The sequence below is a fragment of the Lynx rufus genome, unplaced genomic scaffold, assembly GCF_022079265.1.
Source record: "Lynx rufus isolate CCGP_SWC_20201006 ecotype Redwood Valley unplaced genomic scaffold, mLynRuf1.p SCAF_2, whole genome shotgun sequence".
Classification (NCBI taxonomy): domain Eukaryota; kingdom Metazoa; phylum Chordata; class Mammalia; order Carnivora; family Felidae; genus Lynx; species Lynx rufus.
In genome coordinates this window covers 20813079-20822741 of record NW_025814834.1, presented here as the reverse complement: position 1 = coordinate 20822741, position 9663 = coordinate 20813079, and the positions used below count along the sequence as shown (strand labels likewise).

Below are 9663 nucleotides of genomic sequence, written 5' to 3'. Positions count from 1 at the left end.
CTTATCTGCCTACAAGAAGCAAATGTAGATCCTCGCTGGGAAAAGAAAAGATACCCTAAACTTCAAGGTGTCTCTACACTTTTTTATATATGAAGTCTGGCACCCAAGTAGAAGTAACCAAGTATACACGGAGACAAGAGAGTTTAATTTAAAAAACCAAGAGAGGAACTTGGCTGACTCATTTGGGAGAGCATGCAGCTGTTGATTGTGGGGTCTTGAGTTTGAGCCCCATGTTGGTGTAGAGATTACTAAAAAAATAAAAAACAAATAAGAAAACAAAAAACCAAGAGAAACAATAGACAACTGAGAAAGACCCACAGGGTATCCAAATAATAGAGTTGTTAGACACTGATTTAAAAGTAACTGCTTAATATAGACAAGGAAATAAAAGGCAAGACTAAGAATTTCATTACAAAAAAAGGACTATTCTTGGGGTGCCTGGGTGGCTCAGTTGGTTCAGTGTCTGATTCTTGATTTCAGCTCAGGTCACGATCTCATGGTTCGTGAGTTCGAATCCCACATCAGGTTTGTGCTGGCAGCGTGGAGCCTGCTTGGGATTCTCTCTGTCTCTCTCTGCCCCTCCTCTGCTCATGCTCTCTCTCCAAAATGAATAAATAAACATAACAAGACTATTCTTATACTGAAAGATTTAATAACTAAAATTAGAACTCCACGGATGGACTTAAAGGCGAATGAGATGCAGATTAAGAGATAATCAGTGACTAGAAGATAAATCAAAAGAAAATATCCAGAAAGGAGCACGAAAAAACAAAGGAAAGGAACAAATAAGTGTAAGAGACAAAGGAGATACAACGAAGAGTTCTAATACATGTGTAATTGGAGGCCAGAAGGAGAAAAAGAGGAGGGGTGATAATGGCTAAGAATTTTCCAAAACCAATTACAAAAATAGAAAGCTGCAGATTTAAGGATCCCTGTAAGCTTTTATGCAAAATAAATACAAAAAAAAAATCACACCTAAGAATATCACAGTATTATAAATATCAAAGACAAAAGGAACATCTTAAAAGAAGCTAGGAGAGAAAAAGCACTAAGGCAGTAGACTTTTTTAAAAGAAATCTCTACACCCAACGTGGGGCTCAAATCCACAACCTCAAGATCAAGAGTTGCATGTTCCACTAGCTGAGCCAACCAGGTGCTTCTAAGGCAGGTGATTTCTTAACAATAGACTCTACAAGATAATAGATATATATCTATAAAGTTTGTCAAATTCTGTATCCAGTCACCATATCCTTAAAATATGAAGGCAAAGTACAATTTCAAACAAACCACCGAGAGCTTTTATTACTGCAAAGCCACCGATTGGACAGAGAGTAACTAATCTGAGGAGACTTGAAGATGGAGGAAAGACTGAAAGTCAACAAAAAGGAAAACTAAGTAAATACAAGTGACTGTAGACTATACATAATAATAATTTGGGGGGTAATATTAAAATGTATTAAAGCATCAGCATATATTATAGGTTAAGAAAGAGGGTAAATAGTGTTAAAATGTTATAAGGCTCTTGCATTGTTCAGAAAGAGGTCAAACTACAAATCAAATACATGTTGTAATCTCTAGTAATCATTAAAAGAATAGAAAATAATGTATAACTAACAGTACAGTGGAAATAGAATTAACAAGCACTCAGAGGGGATAAGAAAGGACAAGTAGGACAAATGGTACGTGGTAAAGTGGTAGATTAACTCTCTCTCTCTCTCTCTCTCTCTCTCTCTATATATATATATATATATATATACACACACACACAAACAGACTAAATGCTTCAATCAAAAGATAGTCAAGTTAGGTTACATACACAAAGTATCAAGGTTAAGGAAAGACAGACCTAAAGAATAGGGAATTATAAATGATATAAGGATCCAGATACACAAAAACTAAAGATACAGAAGGGTTTAAAGTAAAAGAATGAAAAGAGATATAAGCTGCAAATACTAATCCATGAAATAAAAGCTACATTAATATCTGACAAAGTGGATTTTAATGCAGGAAAGGATTTCTAGAGACAAAGAGGGACCTGTATACAGTAGGGGGATACTTTCCAAGAACCGCTCCCCCCCCCACAGTAGGTGCCTGAAACTGGATAATGCTGAATCCTATATAAACTGTTTTTTCCTAAACATATGTACCTGTGATTCAGTTTAATTGACAAATTAGGCACAATAAGAGGTTAACAACAATGTAATAAAGTAGAACAATTATGACAATATACCGTAATAAAAATCGTGTGAATTTGGTCACTGTACTCACTCTTCTTGTGATGATGTGAGATGATAAACTGTCTACCCGATGAGATGAAGTGAGGTGAGGACATAGACATTGTGACCTAGCGTTAGCCTACTACTGATCTTCTGACCATACACCTGGAGAAGGATCATCTGCTTCCAGACCACAGTTGACTGTGGGTAACAAACTGGGAAGCTGGACTTCAGACAAGGGGAGACTACGGTATCCTCAAACATACAGAAAAAAAATGTGCACATTTTTTCCAACATTTCTGGGCCATTGAGGAAGGTATAAAACACTACATACGTAGGTGATATAGGTGACGATGCTCTGAACTTCTTGAGGAACAGATTGAAGAATTACTTGAAGAACTTAGGGAAACACCAACTAGAGAAAATTAAGGAGAACTGATAAAGTCTACAAAGTCAATGCCAGTTGACCAAGAAGATCCAGCAAGTTGGGATCAATATAAGCTAGAAAACATAGGAATTAGTTAATTTCTAGATAATAGATATTTCTATGAAGTGAAAACTTAAAATAACAAATGTTTCAGAGCTCAAGACATAATAGATGCTAATTATTAAGAAAAAAAATCTTTCAATCTGAACTAGAGCCATCCTCATGTCTATGTTTTGTTCTCTGTTACTAAAGCCTGCCACTCCATTTGTTTTCTGTTTTGGCATTAAACATGGAAGTATCCCTAAAAATGTCAACAAGGGGAAAACAATAATCATTTGGCACGTATATCACTCTATTCACTGTTTTGTGCATTGACCAGAAAACAATCTTTGTAAGGTGTCACATACAGTCATTAGTTCTTTAGATATTTTTGAAGGTTTATATAATGTACTTTGGCATTAGAACCCAATGGATTTCCATATATCCTTTGGGAATCTAACCTGTAAATCAGAACAGTACTCATCTACAGATGATATTTATTCCTTCCACAAAGCAGAGAAATTGGTCAGCATGTATTGGCTGCAGAACATCATACATAACGCTAGGGGGTGATACAGCGTATTAGAAGAAAGTTACATACATGGACAAGTAAGGTTTGGGAGATTCATCTTGAGGGCATATATAAAATAGTGAAGAGCTTGTGCAAAATTACAGTTAAATAAGTACCAAGTTATTTTTAAATTTCCAGAATGGCATGATGTGACCAAGCCAAAAGTAAAAAATTAAAAAAAAAAAAAAAAGAGAGAGACCAAAAGGAGTTGTTAATGAAAGGTCTTTTGAGACAAACAACCCACTAATATAATATATAATTAAGATGGACTTGGGTATATTTTCTAGGATCTTCTAGTTTGAAGGGAAAATATTAGTATTTCCATTTTGCTAATAATATTAAAAATAGTTTTTACCAGTTGTAAAAACAAAACTTCATTGGTAATGCATCGTCAAAATACATTGAATTGAATTGAATTGAATTGAATTGAATTGAATTGAATTGAATTGAATAAGATTTTATTTATCAAGCACTTCTCAATCTGGGGTGTGCAGGGCCCTAACCACAGTTTCAGAGTCAAGAATTTTTTTTTTCCTTTAAAAAGGTCAGTAAAGGAGGAAAGTATTAAATACACTGTCATAAAACACTGGGCTTTGTAATTGAGTAACTAGAGCACTGAGGACATGAACCAATGGGGGAAGCTAAGTGAGAGCGCGGCCCCCCAAAAAGTGGGTCAAAAGGTTACACTGATGCAGGGAGACACCCTGATGGTGCCACCACTGGGCAGAGCCAATGGGATGCTCAGTAGAAGTATGACTTGGACAGGAGCCAGTGGGAGAGAGACTTCCCTCTGGAGAGGGAGCTGTGTGTGTGTGTGTGTGTGTGTGCGCGCGCGCGTGCATATGTACATGTGTGCATGTGCACACACTGAATCGTGTGATTTGCTAAGATGCAAAGGCTGGTATTATACAGATGACATGAGGGTCTTCTCTTTCCTGATGTTCCTTTTTTCTAAGCCTTTTAAATCTTTCCCTCCCAAGCATCTGTTTTTTAACTCATCAACTCAAGGCTGTTCTCATAAATTTCCCTGCTTTAGTTTCTAAGTCATGATTAACAGTGGGAAGGTTTTCTTAGGAATACGTAAGCATGCACCTTGCTGTGAGCCTGGCTGTGTTCTAAGGGGCTTGACCTGTACAGACACAGTCAGTCCTCACCACAACCCTGCACTGTGCAGCTGTGGGACCATATTTTATGAGGCTCTTCATGACTTGACTCCTGATTACCTTTCCAACCTTGTCTGTGGTGACGTCCTGTTTCCTCTGTAAGCACCAGCCATGCTGAGTTTCTTCCAGTTACTTGAAGACACCATACTTTAAGATCATAGCGAGTGTTGACCGTGTTCTTTCTAGTGCCAATTCTCCTTTCCTCCCGCGTTGTTTCCCCTTCTTCTCACACCAAACTCATGGGGTTAGAATGATTGTTTCCCCTTCTTACAGATGAGGAAAAAGAAGCTTAGAGAACTTGAGTGTTGTGTCTAAGGTCACACACGTCAGAGAGGGGACACTAATGGGGAAGAAGGATGAGCTTTGGACCCAGAAGTTAGGTTATCCAACTTCTCTCTGTCATTTGCTGGCTTAAACTTCAGAGAATGTTTATTCTTTCTTTCTTTCTTTCTTTCTTTCTTTCTTTCTTTCTTTCTTTCTTTCTTTCTTTCTTTCACAAAGAGACTGAGGTTCTCTGAGAGTAGCATGTTGTAAAGGATTTTGGTGACAGGAGGGCCAACCCAGGCACGAGACAAAGGCATAAAATTAGGGGAAATATGAAGTATGACAGAAAGAAAGGAAAGAATGTTTTCAAGAGATAATGTTAGCAAAGTACAAACAGGACCACACTGATGAATTCAGGGCCCCTGCATGCTCCGTGCCCCAGACTGAGGAACCCAGGCAGGTCAGGTTTCACAGAGGATGGTGAGTATGGAGAGTGGACGGCAGAGGGAGCCCTAGACGGGTTTTGCTCCAGACTGGAGTTCGGAGAATGAGAAAGTGACATGTCCCTCATGCTATCTCACCATGAGCTCTTGCTTTTCTTCGCTCAGGACCCAGCTAGCGCTTCCCTAACAGAAAAACAGGCCTTGGGAAGTGCTGCCTGACTCCTCTTCTCCAGAGCAGGAAACCAAGCCTCAGAGGGATTGGGTCACGGCCCCCATTCCAGTTACACAACTAGTAAGTTGTTGAGGCAGGATTCCAGTTCTTAGGGCTCTGGGACTCTCAAGTGCAGCCTCCTCACCCACAGTCATGTTCTGCACCCCTCAACCTCTCATGGGCCTGCATTCCCTCTCTGTCAGTGCAATCCTGGGTACCAACGGAGTTCAAGGTCACTCCCAGAGTAACATGGTCTGTTCGTTTTAGCAGGGACATTTCAAAAACAATGCTTTAACTCAGAGTTAAGAATTTTTCTTAAAAAAACACCCAGCAAGGAGAGGACTGTGGGCTGGTGGCAACAACAGTACCCGGGCCATGGGTTTGGGTCTTTAAAATCCCCCCATAATTTCCATTTGCTTCCTCTCTCTCTTTCTTCTGAACAACTGGCATCATCTTAATCTTCCTTTCAAAGCTTTGGAAACACAGCTCCAAACCCTACCCTGGCTGCCCCCTTCCAACCTTCCCCAAACCTCCACCGTGGCAGCTTTGACCATCAGTCCCCAAACCCTGCTCCTGGGTGCGAGGGTGGGCTGTACGCGTGGGTACCCCCAAAAGGAAAGAGCTCCAGCTTCACATCTTTAGTTGCAACAAAATAAAGACTCTTGTCTTCTCCCCTTCCTCCTCTGGGACCCCACTGTGCAGGTCGGCATGGGACCAAGTCCCAGGGTGGGGGGTGCTCGGCGAAGACTCGGTGACAGGCTGATTGATGGGTTCCCGCCTCTGCTTGCCCTTCCGTCCACTCTTGCAAGGCTCTGGCCCGGGTCCACCATCCGGCTGCCTGAGGGGTCTGCTTTTCTTTGTTGACTCAGCACCAATGAGTCAGGGCCAAGATCAGATGGGGGTTCTGGGGAGCACTGCAGGGCACTGGGGAGGGAATACGAATTTAGTGGCCCAAAGGAAGGCATGGCAAGGAGTGTCTGAGCGGAGGGCACTGGGGTTGTGGTTTGAGGGGCCTGAGCAAGGAGCTGACCTGTTGATGTTATTGACCATCAGCCGTTGGTGAATCACTTTCTTGTAGAAAAACATGGGAGGTTGCTCAAATCGTAGTGCCTTTAGGGCCCTAAACATTCCCAGTCTCATCCCTCTTGCACTGTTACTCTTTTAGAGATGCCAAAATGGAACCAAGTCCCCAGGAACTCAGCTGGTGGAAGATGAGGAGACAGCAGGTGAGTGCAATTCTCAGATATACCCCAACGGCGATTCAGCCATGTCTTTTTGCCAGAGCTGCTGAGGGTCAAAACAAAGTGGCTGATGACATTTGGTGGCATCCTTGCATGCTTGTCCACCCATACATAGGTCGTATATGCTGGTAGCGGGGCAGGAGGAGAGTTGGGTGTGGCTACGCAGGGGGACAGAAGCTAAGGAGACATCAGCCTTCCAATAACACTCAGGGAGGAGGGAGTGGAGGGGAAGAGGTAAACCAGTGACGCTATCCTTGCTCGTTCAGGTAAGACAGTTATGCCAATGCCCTCAGAACCACGGACATCGTGGCATCCTGGAATCGTAATGCTGGAGGTGAACTTAGAGGCTGTCTCCTCCAACCCCATCATTTTCAAGAGTAGGAGATGAAGACCCAGAGAAGTGAAGTGACCTGTCACCGTCATACAGCCGGATGACAACAGAGCCAAAAGCCTTAATCGGGGCTCTTTCCATGACGAGAACCCGGGATCAGATCCGCAACAGGCTTTGGTGGAGTTCAGCATCGTTTTGGCCACAGATTTGCAGATGAGCGATTCATTACTGCCCGGGGGCTGAGACACTCTAGAGGCCCTTGGTTCGACATATCTGTTCCTCTGAAAGAAGTAGTCTCTATTCAGGTCAGTTGAACTCTTGAAATTTTTTCGCTCTCAAAAGCCAGGTCATCAGGAGAAAGGGCCATGGAGAGTAAAAATGCCTTATCAAAAAAGCTTTCTGCCTAACAGAAGGGAGATGATGCAGGAGGGTCTGTTTCTCGCTAGGTCTACGTGGGCATAAGATATGGCGAGTCCGTGGATATTCTACCAGTGCCATTCTGGGAAAATAGTAGGCCTTCCATTCTCGGGAAAACTCTTATCCCTTGTGCGTTTCTCAGGGGGCTGAGACGTGCCTGTTGTGAGGGTTAGTACGATACAATGAACAAAATGCCCTGTGACAAGAGACTGCATACCTGCGCCCAGAGCCGCGTGATGAGGCCACCCCACCCCACCCCGGCCTCCTCAAGAGACCCCCCCCTCCCTGGCCACCGCTTCTCTGGCAAGCGATTTTCATCTATTTATAGAAATCTCCTAGCAAGAGCAGAAAGGCTTTCTGCTTTGGTGGCACATTTCTCCCACAGCAAGGCAGCGGCTTTGGAGAGGACAGTGGCCCGAATGGACGTCCTGCACCCAGGAGGACGCTCATCGTCCTCTGTGGACTGGGGCATCCACTCCATTTCCCCGGTGCTTTCCTCCAACATGCTCGGAGCACAGCGCAAACGATTTTCTTAACCCTACAAGATCCGGGCCGTGGTGAAAAACGGGTCTCGGCTTCAAAATTCGAGACCTAGGGTGGCCGTTTTTACATGTTACCGTATGACAATGCCACAGACTCTTAGCAGGTCCAGATGGACGGGATCTTAGGGTTGACCCCACAGATGTGGCACAGAGGTGAAGAGACTGGGCTGTCGTATTAGACCACTCACATTACATCACTAATTATTCTTGGTATCTTTGCTCCCTCGGGCAGTTTCCCAACCTCTCCAGGGCTCCCGATCCCTTGTCTATAAATGAGGACAAAGACAATACCAATACCCACCTCCTAGGTTTGTTGTAAGGACAAAATGAGATGCTTTTTCTAAAGTTCTCAGCCTGACACATGATAAGCATTCAATTAATGTTGTATATTGTTATTATTACGTTATTACTTTTCCCCTCACTTTACAGAAACTGAGGTCCGTAGAGGTACATTTTAGGAAATGTATTTTCCTCTCTTAAAGTCACAAAAGCAGCTTAGTTGTGTGTGCACATTTTCATTGATTAAAAAAAGGGGTCATGTGGGCATCTGGCCATGAGCCAGGAAAGGCCAGGTTATGTGGCAGTCACAACTCCCTAATGCCGGGGCTTACAGCAGAAATGTTCATTTCGTGTTCGTACTCTTTGTCCATCGTGGGCTGGCTTGGGGCTCTGGTCCTTTCGTCATCCTTGTCCTGGGGCCTGGGCATTTGGAGCACAAACCTACTCTTACGGCCTCCATCTGGAAGGGATTCTGATCATTTCTGCCCGTTTCTGGTCAGAGCAAGCCCACATGGCCATACGGCATTTCAGCAGTGTGCGTAAGCATGACCCCCTTACGGGAGGCAAGCAGGTGCTGGTGAAGAGTGCTGCCATCTATGGTGATCCTGCTACACAAACGCATGTAACCTTAGTGGGACTGACCCTCTGACGAGAACCAGTTGAGACACCTGCCCTCAGATGTCAAAACTGATAGGAAAAGTGAAAAGACCCTTCACGTAGCATTAAAAGGAGCATCAATTGATGCCCACTCCTTGAAATAATTCCTCAGAACCCCCAAACCATGGCCAAGATAAAAATCTCCATTCCTTGAAAACCAACCACACACAGTCATTGTAGCTCATCCTAGAATGAGAGGGTCCTTGTACTAGGATGTCACAGAGAGTTTGCTTTGCTGTCCCACCCCAAAGCGTTTACCACCCATCCCATCCCACTGCTTACCCTTTGTGGTTCATTCATTAACCACTGCTGATTTAGTGGTGATCACCGGCTCAGATGATGGAAACACAAAAGAGGGAGGGACACAGCCCTTGTCCTCAGGAAAAGGGGTAAACTTCTTCTGAGTGGGGGAAGACTAGAAGTAGAGTCAACAAAGAGAATGTAAGATAAGGGCTGGTATGGTCTGGGTGCCGTAGACCCACAAAGGAGGGTTACTTACTCTAGACTGGGGGTGTCAGAAAAACTCAAGTTGGGAAGGCTGATATTGTGGAAATTTTATTCTTTTTTTTAAATTTGTTTTTTAACGTTTATTTTATTTTTGAGACAGAGAGAGACAGAGCATGAACGGGGGAGGGGCAGAGAGAGAGGGAGACACAGAATCGGAAGCAGGCTCCAGGCTCTGAGCCATTAAGCCCAGAGCCCGACGCGGGGCTCGAACTCACGGACCGTGAGATCGTGACCTGAGCTGAAGTCAGACGCTCAACCGACTGAGCCACCCAGGCGCCCCATGGAAATTTTATTCTAAGGAGGGGAGGGAAAAGTGCAGTAGTGCATCGATATTGGGGACAAAGTATTCTGTTCT

The 9663-nt window shown here is 43.6% G+C and overlaps 1 long non-coding RNA gene across 1 annotated transcript; it reads left to right on the top strand.

Annotated features, from left to right (window-relative positions):
* Window positions 1-559: 559 nt before the first annotated feature.
* LOC124516003 (uncharacterized) lies at window positions 560-9425 on the top strand. The gene is made up of 3 exons (XR_006962953.1): window positions 560-5415; window positions 6500-6560; window positions 6842-9425. It is a non-coding gene; the product is annotated as an uncharacterized LOC124516003 (long non-coding RNA).
* The last annotated feature ends 238 nt before the right edge of the window (window positions 9426-9663 follow it).